Here is a 16,226-nt window from a genome sequence, read left to right as displayed (position 1 = left end):
TTGGGTTAGTAGGTTTTAGTATTTTGCATTTTCTTTGACAGTTGTGTCAATGTTTTCCATAGTATCTTCTGCACATGAGATTCTCTCTTCCATCTCTTGTATTCTGTTGGTAATACTTGTGTCTATGACTCCTGATCGTTTTTTTTAAGTTTTCTATCTCCAGGGTGTTCTCCCTTTGTGATTTCTTTATTGTTTCTACTTCCATTTTTAGATCCTGCATGGTTTTGTTTAATTCCTTCTCCTGTTTGGTTGCATTTTCTTGCAATTCCTTAAGGGATTTTTGTGTTTCCTCTCTAAGGGTTTCTATCTGTTCTTTGAGAGTGTTATTTATGTCTTTCTTAAAGTCCTCTATCATCATCATGAGAAGTGATTTTAATTCTGAATCCTGCTTTTCTGGTGTGATGGGGTGTTCAGGGCTTGCTATGATGGGGGAACTGGGTTCTGATGTTGCCATGTAACTTTGATTTCTGTTGCTTATGTTCTTGCGCCTGCCTTTTGCCATCTGGTTAATTCTAGTGCTACCTGTACTTCTGTCTCTGATTGAAGCCTGTCTTTCTAGTTGTCTCGCTTGTGTTTGGTCTTCTAGGAGTCCAGATGTCTTTGTGATTTTTTCCAGCTGCCCTGATTACAGTGGTATCTCTAGGATGCCTCAGGATATGGTGCCTCCTATGTAGCAGTCCAGCTAGATGTCTGCTGTTCTGGGTGCAGTGTCTCCTCTTGGATATCTCAGGGTATGTTGTCTGACACTCTGAGTTCAGTTGTTACTCAGTGGCTCTGGGTTGAGTGGACCTTCCAGTATGTCTCAGGCGGTGACCAGGGTCCACACAACTGCAGACCTGGTAGAGGTCTGGTCTGGGACTCAGACCCGGGAGATGGGCAGAAAAGGGGTGCTAGCCGGCAGGGGCGCGGGGGAAGGGGGGCGGGGAGGGGTATCTGCTAGGTTCTGAGCACTCAGGGCGCCCAGCTATGAGCTCAGGGTAGTATGTGGGTTTTCCTACCTAAAGCTGGTTGTGGGATCTGTGGATCCCCCCGAATATGTCTGGCGGATCCGGGGTGCACTCGCCCGCAGGCCTCAGACCGGAGGAGGGGCGAGCAGCAGAAGGAGCGTGCTAGCGCTGGCTATGGGTTCTATGGATCCCCCAGAATGTGTCTGGCGGATTCCTGGGTGCACTCACCCGCAGGCCTCAGACTGGAGGAGGGGCGAGCGGCGGAAGGGGCGTGCTAGCGCTGGCTATGGGTTCTATGGATCCCCCAGAATGTGTCTGGGGGATTCCTGGGTGCACTCACCTGCAGCAGACTTGAGTTTTTTAAATCAAACTCTGGACTTTTGGAAGAACAATGTATGGCCACTGGCCTACATCTTTAGTACTATCTTAATGTTCTTAAATAATTAGTCATTATAAATTTGTGAAATTTGAAATGTCTCTAAAGGCCAACATTGCAAATAGAGACAACTTCCCTGGTTTCTGATATCACTCCCCTATGAAATTTGGAAGTCATTTACCATTACATTTCATGATTTCATTTATTTTCAAGCACTTTAGTATCTTCTAGTGCATATGCACCATTATTTTATTATCCACACATCAGTTGTTGGATATTTCTAGTGTTTCCACTTTCTAGCTATTGTAAACATAACAGCAATAAACATGACTGATCAAAGAGAAATATGTACAAGTTTTTGAAGAAATGAAAGAGGTAAATGATGAAATTATCTTAATCTTATAACTGAAAGAAATAATTAAAAACCAAAAACATTGAAATGTATAAGATATAAAAAAGAAAAAAAACTTTTCAGAATTAAACTTAAATTATTATCCAACTGTATGGCATATTTACTGGTTTTTTCCTTAACTTAAAAAATGTGTTTCATTGAAGGCCAGAGTTCTCTTATTATGTGGAACACCACTGCCGATGAATAGAATATGTAAGGCTAATAACTGACGACCTGCCAACATAGGCTCTGTGGCATTTTTGCTAAGACTGAAACCATAGCAACACTTGGTAAGTAAAATTTGAAAAAAAAAAACATATTGTAATTTTGCATTTGTTAGAGTGTCTGGCCTATAACAGATATGTATTAATTGGAAGTAGATGTGACAGCTTGCAGCAGTTACCAAGAAAGCAAGCAATCCATCAGCACCTGTCAAGACAAGGGCTGAGAGATGAATCAACTGCTGTGATGTGTGACTTCAAACATGGTGTCACTTTTGTGTACTCATCATTTGTGAAAGGTGTGAGGGAATGTGGGATTTTGTTAATATATAAATATTTTCAGCAGCGTCTTAAGGATATGTAAAAGAATCATCACTTGTCAAGTTATAAAGGGAAAATTATAAATTCAAAAGAACACATAAAATGTTGACAGCTCTAATCATGAAGCATAACTGTGATTTCACAGAGCAAGATACATGCATGCATGAAACTATCCAAGATACAGATTGCCATTGTAGTGCACAGAACAACAATGTCCTTTCTGTTGAATTCACTATGATTATACATTTTATATTAAAAATACAAAATCAAAATCATATATTTTCACTGTCCATAAGAGGCAGAAAACAGATTTTATCAATTGATACATATCTTTAAAATTATATAATATACCTACATTTTTAAGGTGTGTTTTACAAATATATTTAGATTTTTTTCTTATGATTTGACTGGATGTTTAAATTATTTATTTATTTCCTTTGTAAGGATGACTAGACATCTCAAAAAAATTGTCACATGACTGATATTTTATTCCTGAAATTCATACTACTGTTCTTTAAAAGAGAACTTTTAGGGTCAAACATATAAGTAAATTACAGTAAATCCTTCAATGAACCAGACACCTCCTTGCCTTAGTGTCAGTGGTAAACAGCAATCCTGCAAATTTCTCCACAATTTTACCTTTTAAACTTATTGCTGTAATAAATGATGCTAGCATTTAGCATGCTTACATTATACTTTTTTACACAAAGATGTTATGGTAAAAAAATATACCATCTTGAAGAGAATAATTTCTTCTTTAGAAAATATTTATTCTTTTCTAAAAGACAATCTATATTTCTTGAAAACTGTAGATAAATTTTAAGTTATTGAATGATTAAGGCATTTTAAAATGTTCTCTGTAACCTTATTTTTCATTCAATTTTCACAATAAGGATTATGCTATATATTGATGGAAGACTCAGTAGAGGTATTTTGTATATCTACATGCACACAAATATGCAATTACTACCTTTCACTATATTTTCTTTGAGAATTTTATCTATAATGACTTATTCTGTAATTTTACCACCAGAAACAACCACAGTAAAATTTTATTTTATTTTCAATTTCAACCAAAAGGAGTTTGAAGAAGTAACTTTACTCTTTATTCAAAGAGAAGAAGATATAAGAATATGAAATGATAAATAACTGATAAAAAAACAGTCAATGTTAGCTATGATTTGTTAATACTCTGAAATACCAGATAGGGATGTGCTAGGATTGAAGTAAACAGAATATAACTCTGCTAATTTTTTGAATTATTATTTTACCAACAGAAGTGTTTACATTACATTGAGGGATTGAAACAACTTAAAATGTATTGTAAAATGATTATATTTTTCTTTTTTTTTTTTCTCACTTGCTCAGAAGTATTTTTCTTTCCTTACTGATTACATTTATATCAGAACTAATTAGCAGTTCTTTCAACATATGGTATACCTAAATCTCTCTTGTGGTCCTGTAATATTCTCCAAAGTCCTCATGCTGAAGTGTCAGTATCATTATCTAATGACAGAGAGATATACACATACTCCTTAGGACACCATATGTGTGTGAACATATACAGTGAATATATACATATACAGTGAATATATATATATAAGCTGCTCTATGCTTCTTATAAACAATCATAAAATATTCCAAAGTTAATTAGAAATCAAACAAGTTTTAAATTGAACTTTTAACAGTTATTTTGAGCAAAATATAACAGCTATAAATACTGGAATAACAAGACATTATTACAATTGTGGTTTCACCCCCCACTGGAAGTTACAGGGGCATGTAAATATAATTAACACTAAGAAAAAATGAGATGTATGTTAGTTTGTTCTATAAATGATCATGCTTATACAGAATCTCAGAAAGTTGCTCTCCTAAAAGTGTAGAGAAAAACAATGGGTTTTGAATGTATCAGACACTGCAGGGTTAGTAGAAAGAGGAGGATAAGAATCAGTAGGTGTAAAGCAACTGCTAGGCAAGGGCAGGAAGCCCTGCATTGTTATTGCAGAGTATGATGACAATGGCAAACAGTGTTCTTCAATTTTAAAAGTCTAGGAAAAACTATTTGAGACATTTTATTTTAATGTGCAGATTTTTAAAAAAAATATGTAATATTGTTATAAATGATCATATATGTTACATATGATCAAGGTTTCTCCTCCACCCAATCCTTCCCAAATATAAAGCACACATACTTTTTATCTCTCTCATTAGAAAAGAGGTAAACATAAGCAAAAACAGTAAGCAAGTAAGGAAAACAAAACACAAAGTTCAAAGTTCAAACAGAATAGGTTTAAACTAACAGAAATATCCAAAGGAAAAAAAATAGAGACACATGAAGACACATGTCCACTTTTGCTCACATACAAATCCCATAAAAAACAAAAACAGAAAGTATAACATATAAGCAAAAGATTTGAAGAGTTAAAAATATTCAGACAAAGCATTATGAAACAAAAGTTAAAAAAAAAATACCATTCATTTTATTTTGTGTGGGTCTTCAATAGAGTTGGGCATCAAAGAATCTTTTACATTCCCAGTGAAACTCCAATGGAGAAAACTAATTTTTCTTTTGTATGTGTTTATCAAATGTAGATGAACACATTTGGATTAGGAATGGCCTTTTGTGTTTACCCTTCCCACTCTGCAACAGAACACTTGCTTAAGTATAGTCCTATGCAAGTCCTCTACATGCAGCAGAGGGTCACTGTAAGTTCATATTTGAACTAGTTCTGTTGTTTCTAGAAAGCCTTGTTTTCTTTGAGTTCTGCCTAATGTTGAAGACATTAGACACTTTGGTGACAAGATTCTCAAGAATATAGCTGGAGCAGTCTTGGAATACTTATTCCTTAGGGCTAATTCTTGCACTATTAGATATACTATAAAAATTGATATAGGAGGAAAGTAATAAATAATCCTACCTAGCTTTAAAGAAAACAGAAAATGGCAAGCCTGGCAGAAGGTCCCTGATGGAGTAAAACTGTTATTTATATTTTAGGGATATTAACAGCTGTCTAGTTAGAATTATAGCTTATTTAATTTTAGGGAGCTGGAACCTGGCACTATAAACCAGGTGAAGTACCACAGATATAGAGTTTATACGTCTTAGGGGAGAACGCACTACTTCCAATTTTCTGAACAGGTAAAATTTCAAATCATATTTCAGACACTTACCATATAGCCACTGATAAGTTGAGCTACCAGCTCTCATTCAAGAAACTTCATTTTTGTAGCAGATAGAAGCTAGAACAGAGATATACAAGTGGTCAAATTGTAAAGAATAAGTGACTATTAGGTGCAAAGGCACTGCTGCTACATCTACAACACAAACCTCACCACTAAGGTTTAAGTGACATACAATAAGGTAGCAGAAGGATTGTAAGAGTAGTAGAATCCAAGGGCAGGAAAGTAGGGGTGAGTGGGTAGGTGGAGAAACACCTCACATAACCAGGGGGAGGGAGAATAGAAAAGGGGGTTGTCTGGGGGAAACCAGGAAAGGGGTAACATTTGAACTGTAAATAAAGAAAATATCCAATAAAAAAAGAAATCAGAAAAAAGCATAAAAAATAAAAACAATTTAAAAAGAAAAAAATTTAGCAGAAAAAAAGTCCGAGGATGAGAATGCTACTTTTTGTTGACTATATAAGACATGAATAATGACAAAACATGCCAGCATAAATGAAAGAAATTTAATAATGTAACATCCAAATGAAAAGGTACAGGTACCCAATGGCTACTACAAGAGGAACAGTCAGTTAATTTTCTCTTGGATGAGATCCTACTAGGGTATCCAATCTCTATTGGTCAGCTTGAAATGTATGTACATATTAGTAACACTGAATAGACTAAATTAGATATATGGTGTTGAAAATACAATCTTTTGTTAGGTTTTAGATACTAAATAAATTTCTTGTTTCTTTTATACAATGTCTCTTCAATTAATTAATTAATTCTGAATATGTGTGTGTGTGTGTGTGTGCGTGTGTGTGTGTGACTGTATGTGTGTGTGTGACTGTGTGTGATAGGTCTTTAATTTTGTTTGGAAACACAGAAAGAGTTCTGTTAAAAGTCAGTTGTTAGCAATCAATAAATGCTATACTATTTTATAAAGTTCTCAAAAATAGGAATGTTAAAAATAGGCAACTGAAGAAACTTTGTCTTTGTGTGTATGTGTGTGTATGTATTCCTATATTCAATATATAACAATTACTAATCAAAAAACCCCACAAATGTGAAAGAAAGAAAGAAAGAAAGAAAGAAAGAAAGAAAGAAAGATGAAAAAGAAAGAAAGAAAGAAAGAAAGAAAGGGTTATATGGAAGGTTTTGGAAGGAGGAAAGAGAAGGTAGAAATGTACTTATAACATCAACAAATAAAATCACTAAATATAATTAAAGGAGAATAAAACAGTATCTAAGATCCCATGAGTTTCATATCATAATAAAGTTAATTCAAGACCATCTGTTATATTTGAAATTTAGTTTTAGAATATAATTTTATAACTTTCCTAAACTATCTTTTATAGCTTTTCAATATGACAGTTCTCGTTAATTACTGCATCCAAAATATTCATGTATTTTAAACTGTCATTTTGCTTAAAATATTATTTCTCTATATTTTTAATATGTTGTATTTCTGATTATAAAAATAGCAGTCTGTTCCAGATCTTCTTACAACTCTTTAATAAGAAAAAGTGATTTTGACCTTTAACATTTTGCTTTATATTTACTAATTAATTTTCTTGTGTGTGTATGTGTGTGTACATATAATTTGTGTCTGTGTGAATCTGTGTGTCTGTGTCTCTATTTTATATCAATGTGTCTATGTGGATGTATTGGGGCACATAAATATCTGAGTGTCATGAGTGTTTAAGGAAAACAACTTGCAGGAATTTGTTATCTCTTACACTGTTTGGGTCTCTAGGAATTGAACTGTAGTCCTTATTAGCTTGGTCACAATCACTTTTAGCAGTGTATACGGCTACTTGACCTGAAGATTAACTTAAACAAAATCAAGAAGACAGATATAGAAGAAAAAACTAGTAAAGACTTTGGGGCACAAGCAGAGACATTAGCTATTCCAACACTAAACAGAACACTAGAGACAGGAGTTCAGCTGTGCACATGCTGATGAATTGCACTCAAAATGTTGAGTAACTTACTTACACATCTAGTCTTAGAGACAGCATCTTTTTCAACTTCCATTGAGACCAATGAAAGATAGTGATAAACCTGATACATAAATCCTGTGTCTTTTGTGTTGTTTAATAAAAGCTTCAAAAATGTTGGCAGATTATCTTAAGTAATGAATGTTAATCACATTACAAGAATTCAGAATATATGTTTATAGATACATACAAACATCCTCTCAAAGAATGTCAGCTAAAATGATCAAAGCAAGGATCGTAATTTCTACCCTTTCATTTCCCAAATTAGAAAATCAGCCAATATTTGTCTAATCAAATTTACCTCCTCATGTTCACTTTCACAAACTGTATTTCAAAGAGCATTTATAGAAAAGTGATTGACACAAGTTGCTGCTGAGATCTGTTTCAGGATTAAAACATAAAAGAATCCCTTCAGTGCTGTAGGTAAACAATTTGGAATATAATATCATTTCTGTTATCCCTGGAGCATCATTTTTGTGGATGATTACAGCCCAAATGGATACTATCATTTTAAAATTGTCTTATGGACAGCAAAAGCTTTCCTGTTTGATCCAGATTGCTATTTATTCTCTAATGATATTTTACAGAATCATTTCAGTTTGGAAGGAATGCTGAAGGAGTCATCAATAAGGGATTAAAGGTCCATATTGTTGTCTTCCTTTTTTTAATTTGCCTACTTAAAGTACAAATATTTAATAGAATTTAATAGAATTACTTTGTGTGCCATTATTATTTGACAATGCTTTTACAAAGTAATGTGCATAGAAAATTAGTCTCTTGCCTTCTTTCAACATACTTTCACTAAAAAATATTTTGAATTATAGTAGTTACTATACACAGTAAACAAAAGACTACTTCATAAGTACACAGTTAATGTCATTTTCTGATAAAAATATTTCTAGTATAATTAAGATATACATTTCTTTCTAAAGATGCCAAAGGCAATGTTTATTCCAATGTTAACAATTTTGAAGGCCAGAGAATGTCATCATTTTTGCATTATGCAAACAAAAACTTATTCATTGTTCATCAAAATGCAGATGTGGATCTTAGTTTTGCTTCTAATTAATGTTCTTTGTCCAAAAGTTACATTATTGTTTTTATTTTTCTAGTTTATTTCATTTTGGAAAAGTCTTCCATAATACATCAGTTATTTGGTAATTTTCTCCCTCTAATCTAAGCAATGAACATATTTTTGATGCTTTTTCTAACCAAGTTCTTAGGAAGAATCTTTAGCAGGCAAATAATTTGTATTTCACTATTTTTGTGATTGATAACTTAAAATGGGGGGAAGGTAAATACAAAATTTGACTTCATATGTCATAGGATATTTATATGGGAGATAGGTAGGCAATGAGAATACAGAAAGAGATATCAGGGAGAATTGCTCATATATTTAGTCTTAGTTAACTTACTCTGTTCTATATTTCCTCTTTATGAAAGAAATTGACACTTTGTAAGTCTAGTATTATAGTACTGCAAATATCCTCACTTGGCTCTGAAGCTCTCAGGACATTTCATTTTTCTTACAACTAATTTCATCCTAAAATTTGTAAGACTATGGTGGCATAAAAATTGGGCAGCAATTTAACTTTAAGAACTTTTTATGACATTGTCAAGATTTGAGCAAATCGAGTTCTGTAGCTCAGTTTCCCACATTAACAAAAAAAGAAGTAATCTCATCATTCTAGAGCTTTGCTTCAATGATTGAATAGAATCTATGTACAGTTATAATTTAACACACAATTTTAAATTCTTCATGTTACATAATATCAGCATCATTATTACAGCTACTATATAACACACTACTTATGATAATAGTGTATAAATTTTGCTTGTATAATTTAATCAATCTAACTTCATGTAACTAAGCTCTTTTGATTTCTTTTAAACCCATCATAGTGAAGATTGTATTCCTGTTATTGTGATTAGAAGATAAAACATCAGCAGTTTACTTCTTTCACTTTCATGATAGTGTCAGCATTTTGATGGATGCATCCATTGCTGCAAAACAATTACATTTAAAGATCACTAACTTGGAAAAGAAGGGAGTGAAGCTTCTTCTCTGGTTAAGTGTATTTTTTACACACTAGTTGCCTTTTCTGCAGCTGTTTTCAAAAAACAAAAAGAACTACTTACAGGTAGAAATTTTAATTGTCTTACTATTTAAGAGGGTTTGGCTCATAATCACTCAGAGAGAAATCATGGCTGTAAAAGTACCTAGTGTTGCTTTCTCTTTATGAAAGGAGCCCCAAGAAACAGAAGATAGAGAAGGAATTGGATATAAATTTAAAAAGCACGCCACTGTTTCTTGTTTAACTTTGTACTATGTTTAACTTTATTCTTCATTGTTTGTTTTTGCCTGTTTTTTATTTTCTGAAGACATAAAAACAGAAAAGTGTTGAAAGAAATAGTTTTCTTCCTCTTCCTTTCCTTATCCCTCTGCTCCCATCTCTACTCCTCCTGTGTGTGTGTGTGTGTGTGTGTGTGTGTGTGTGTGTGTGTGTGTGTACAGACTTACAACAGCTCTTCACCTCTTCACCTTTCCTTTTGCTTCTTAATATTAAATCTCCTGGTTTCATCCGTAGTTATGCAAAACAAACAAACAAACAAACAAACCAACAACAAAAAAGAAACACTATTGTAACCTCTATTCAACACTTCCCCTACCTCGAATGGATGCCAAAAATCTTGTACGCATAAATTCTCTCCCCAAAATTCTCACTTTATCCAGCCCCATCTCACATGGGGACTGCTTTGGAACCCACAGGACAAGCTAGTCAAAGAACCAGGTAAGTTAATTGCAAATTTTCTCCTAAGGGGACTAATTAAGCAAATTTTGGTAGAAAAACCCTATTTTCTTTCTCAGCACCTCCCAATTCATAACTTTTAGGTCCCAATTTCCAGAACTTTATTCAGTATGAAACCCTGCATATCTATACCAATTAAGATCCCAGATGATTTTCCTACAGACAACAAAACCCCTCATCACCTCTTAAGAAACAGAAATCAAAGAGCATTATACTCACCCCAAACCGACATGACTAAATATCGTCACCTAGGATGACTGCCTTCTGAATCCAAGATGAGTATAAAGCAGTTGAGAAACAGGATCTATAGCAACCAGGAAAATACCTCTACTGGAAGCCAGCAATTTGATCACAGCAGACATTGAGCAATACATTATTAAAGAACAAGATAAAGGCCTTAGAATGACTTTTATAAATGTGGTACAGTTCTTTTTTAAATTTTTTTATTAGATATTTTATTTACACTTCAGATGCCATCCCCTTTCCCCATTCCCCACCCTTAGAAATCCCCTATCGCATGCCCCCTTTTCCTTTTTGCACATATACATTTTTTAAATGTTAATCATAGGCTTTATAAGTTTGGTATTGCTCAATCAGAGGTGTAACCCACTATCCAACCTAGATATATCAACTGTCTTTGACTGGCGGAGATACATGAACATCTGCCCCCCTGTCTCCCCCCTTTTTCTCTCTTTTATCACCTAGCTTCTCCTCTCCTTCAACAGAGTGATACAGTTCTTATAGTGGAAATGAATAAATCTTTTTAGAAAATCTAAGAAAACAAAAACAGAGTAGATCATGAATAAAATCTTTCAAGACCTGAAAGAGAAAATAAAATCTAAAATCATTCTGAAAAAATTAGAAAATGAAAAATTTATGAATTAATCATAAGACAAAGAAGCAAGCTTTGCCAAAAGAAACCAAGAGATGAAAATGTGGATAGTGGGCATGAAAGACAGGATAAATGAAATGAAAATATCAAAAAAGAAAAAAAAAAGTTAAGTCTAAAATTTCTGACACAAAATATCCAGGATATCTGAAGTACTATAAAAAAATACCAGATCTGATAATAATATGAATTCAGGAAGAAAAAAAAAAGCATAACTCAAAGAACCAGAAAATACTTCCAGCAAAATAATAGAAGAAAGTTTCCCTAACCTAAATAAAGAGATGCTTATCAAAAGTTAGACTCCAGAGAATTAAATAAACCTATTAAAAATGGGGTAAAGAGCTAAAAAAAGAATTTTCAACTGAGGAATATCAAAACAAATCAAAACAACACTGAGATTCCACCTCACACCAGTCAGAATGGCTAAGATTAAAAACTCAGGTGAGTGCACATGCTGGCAAGGATGAGGAGAAAGAGGCACACTCCAACATTGTTGGTAGGATTGCAAATTGGTACAACCACTAGGAAAATCCGTCTTGTGGTTCCTCAGAAATTTGGACATAATATTACTCAAGGATCCAGCTATACCACTCTTGGGCATATACCCAAAAGATGCTTCAATGTATAACAAGGATGCATGCTCCATTATGGTCATAGAAGTCCTATTTATCCAGATGTTGTGGATGGGCCTGGTGCTTTTTGTATTTTTATGTAAATTCTGCTCTCCTGGAAGTGATGGCAGACAAGAAGTGAGTCATGTACTCAGGTGACTTCTTTTGAACCAATTTCCTAATGCATAAATAAGCCAATCACTGAATGAGTAGGAGGGACATCCATGTTGGATAGAGTAAGGGAGAAAGAAAAGAGAGGGTGGTTTTTGAACAGGATATCAATAGGGCAAGATGTAGCTACTAGTGTCTCCCTGCTTATGGCAAATTTTCCAGAATTTACCACCAGACAATTTAGATATAATATGGCTTACAAGATTAGCATTCTAATTGTTGCATCCAGAGACTGAGTTACCATTATTTCTGAATTAAGTTTGTATGGTGTTTTTCTTCACGCAGCATCTCAATGGGGTTCAAGAGAAAAAAGTGTTGCAGCAAAGTGTGGGTTTTCCTAATGTAGAAACCTAAGGCTGTAAGGGTTTGTAAGCATGAAGCTAGTGTGGTAGTGCCATGTTAGTAAGAATCTAACAAACTGGGTGAAAAGATTTTGGAGCCACTGAATCAGAGAGTCTGCTGAGATGAGAGCACCCTACTGATGCCAGGTGGCCTGCTGGTTCCTGGCATAGTGCAGGAACTTGCTGTTCATTTTAATATTTTTCACAACAGCCAGAAGCTGGAAAGAAACCAGATGTTTCTCAAGTGAATACAAGAAATGTATATTTACACAGTGGAGTAATACTCAGCTACTAAAAACAATTACTGTGAACTTGGGAAAATGGTTGGAACTAGAAAATATTATCTTGAGTGATGTAACCCAATCACACACACACACACACACACACACACACACACACACACACACACACACGGTTTGTTCTAACTGATAAGTTAATATTAGCCCAAAAGCTTGCAGTACCCAAGATTCAATTCATAAATTCATAGACAACATGAAGCTCATGAAAGAAGGAAGAACAAAGTTTGGATGGTTCTGTCCTTCCTAGAAGGAGTAACAAAATATTCACTGGAGAAAATATGAAGACAAAGTGTGATGCATAGTCTGAAGGAAAGGCCATCTAGAGATGACCCCACCTGGGGATCCATCCCATATACAGTCACCAAATGTAGACACTATTATGGATGCCAAGAAGTGCATGCTGTCACAAGCTTGATATACCTATCTCCTAAGAGGCTATTGCAGAGCCTGAAAAATATCAAATCTGATGCTTTCAGCCAACCATTGGATTGAGCATGGGGTCCCCAATGGAGGTGTTAGGGAAAGGACTGAAGGAGCTGAAGGAATTTGCAACCCCACAGGAAGAACAACAATATCAACCAACCAGATGCCCTAGAGCTCCCAGGGACTAAGCTACCAACCAGGGAATACACATAAAAGGACTCATGTCTCCAGCTACATATGTAGCAGAGAATGGCCTTGTTGGACATCAGTGGGAAAAGAGTCCCTTGGTCCTGTGAAGGCTTGATGCCCCAGTGTAGGGAAATGCCAGCATGGGGAAGCAAGAGTGGGTTTGTGGGTGGTTTCCCTCATAGAAGCAGGGTGAAGGAGAATGGGATAAGAGCTTTTGGAGGCAGGGGGAATGCAGAAAAGGAATATCATGTGAAATATAATTAAAGAAAATATCCAAGAAACAAAGAAAAAAAAAGAAGATGCAAACACCAAATAGACTACCTAAAAACAAAATGCCCTCAGCACATGATTATCAAAACAATCAACATACAAAACAAAGAAAGAATACTAAGAGTTCCATGGGAAAATACCAAATAACACATAAAAGACAACATCTGAAAATTACAATTGAAATATCAATGGGAAAGAGCCTGGTCAGATGTTCTATAGACTGAAAGATACAAGGAATGCCAGCACACCACTGTACCTAGTAAATGTTTTAATCACCAGGTATGGAGAAAATAAAAAACTACATGATAAAACTAAATTTTTGCAAAATCTATCTGTAAACCCAACTCTACAGAAAGTGAGAGAAGGAAAACTCCAACCTAAATAGTTTAATTATAACAAAAACCCACAAATCTCAACAAAGGAAATAAAATTCAAATAATTCCCTTCAACATCTCTGACCACCACAGACAAAAATCTGGTTATTAGCAAATAGCAAGAACAATAAAATGCTCACAAGCTCATGGAAACTGAGAAAATCTCTACTAAATAAAAACTGGGTCAAGACAAATAATAAAAAAAAATGTATAAAAACTTTCTAGTATTGAAACAAAATGAGTATACAGTAGATCCAAACTTATGGGGCAAGATGAAAATAGTTACTTGAGGAAATTCCATAGCATCACAACAAAATAGTTAGAAAGATTTCAAATTAGCAACTTAACAGTACACTTAAAAGCTCAGGAACTGAAAGAGGACCCAGAAGTAATAGAAGACATAAAATGATCAAACTCGGGGCTGAAAAGAATAAAATAGAAACAAATAAGCAAATAAAGGTATACAAAAAAATACAAAACAAACAAACCAGCAAACAAACAGAACAAAAGAACTGCTTCTTTGGGAAATTCATAGGATTAAAAAACATTATCCAAATTAAGAAAAATGTCAGAGCAAGAATGCAAACAATAACAGAGTCAGAAATGAAATGAGCACATAACAACACCAAGGAAAGTCAGAAAATCATAAAGACACATTTTAAAATGTGTACTTCAAATTTAAATACCCAAGAGATACTACTCCCTAAAGTTAAATCAAGATCAAAGAAGCAATTTAAACAGAACTACAATACTTAATGGAATAAAAGCAATTATTAAAGGCATAAAAGGTTTCCAATGAAAATTTTATATATATATATATATATATATATATATATATATATATATATATATATATAATATATATATATTAATAATTAATTTTATTTGACTACTCTTGCCTGCATACTCAATCAAAATAAAGACCCAACAAAGAAAGTGAATTAAAATTATTTTTCCTTATATTTCTATAAATAGAAATATAAAATATTTGCAAATCTTATCCAACATCATAAAAAAGATCATCCACCACAGTTAAGTAGGCTTCATCTCAATAATGCAACATATGTAACTAAATTTAATCAATATAATCGAACAGATAAGCAAACTAAATGGTGAAACACATGCTCATCTCATTAAATGCAGATAATTTTTTGAGAATGCAGATAATTTTTTGAGAATGTCAATATTATTTTATGATAAAAGTTCTAGAGTGATTAGGGACTCAAAGAACCTACATCATCAATCCTCTACCCAACATCCACGTAGATGGAGAGAAACTCAAAGTAATTCCAGTAAACTCAGGAACATGACAAGTTTTGCACTTTCTCTATAGTTATTTAATGAAATACTTAAAGTCTTAGGTAGAGCAAAAATTATCTGAAGAAGATATAAAGTAGAAAGAAATAAGTAAAATATATTTGCCTGCACATGATATATGTTACAAAAGAATATATATATATCGATATATATATCGATATATATATATATATATATATATATATATATATATAAAATCTCTACTTCTTATACCTTTGTCTGTATATTTAAACCTATATATATATATATATATATATATATGTATATATATATATATATATATATATATATATCCCAAAAATTTTTACTAGCATCTCTTACAGCTAAAAACTCTTTTAGCAAAGTAGTTGGATAGGAGATAAACTTGAAAAAATAAGTAGCTGTCCTATATAAAAATATTAAGTGGTCTAAAAAAAAATTTCAGGGAAACAGTATGTTTCACAAAAGTTTAAAATAATCCAAATAAATGTGTGGAATCGCTAAACAAGTGAGTGAAAGACTTGTATCTAGTTGTGTTTGTAGAGAAGAATGGACATGTCAGGCATCAGTGGAAGAGAAAGGCCTTGGTCCCTTGAAGGCTGGATACCCCAGTGAGGGTAAATTCGAGGGAGGGTATGTGGGAGTGGGTGAGTGGGTGTACACAGTCATAAAAATAGGAGGAAGGAAGATGGGTTTCTGTGAGTTGAGTATGGAGAAAGGGGATAACACCTGAAATGTAGATAAATAAAGTATCCAATAATTTAAAAAGAAAAAGAAAAACAAACAAACAAATAATGGAACTGGCTATGGCAGTCAAACATTTGAGACTCTTTAGCAGCGATTTAATATTACCCTTATAACAGGGATTCCTTGTAATTGTCAAGGACAAGAGACTGTGCAAGAGGCCCACGGAACTTTAAAACACTATTTTCATAAAATAAAAAAGGGGAAGATATATCTCGTACACCAAAAATTTATTTAAATCATGTCCTTTTTGCTTTAAATATTTTTTAAAAAAATTCGGATGCCAAGAAACTTTCTTCTGAGTGTCTATGGCACTCTACAACTAGGCATACTTATGCATAGGTGAAAGGGAAGGATCCACTTACTGTCATAAGTCATGATCCCAATC

Source organism: Arvicanthis niloticus, chromosome 20 (genome assembly GCF_011762505.2).
Source record: "Arvicanthis niloticus isolate mArvNil1 chromosome 20, mArvNil1.pat.X, whole genome shotgun sequence".
NCBI lineage: Eukaryota > Metazoa > Chordata > Mammalia > Rodentia > Muridae > Arvicanthis > Arvicanthis niloticus.
Note: the sequence above shows the minus strand (reverse complement) of the source record.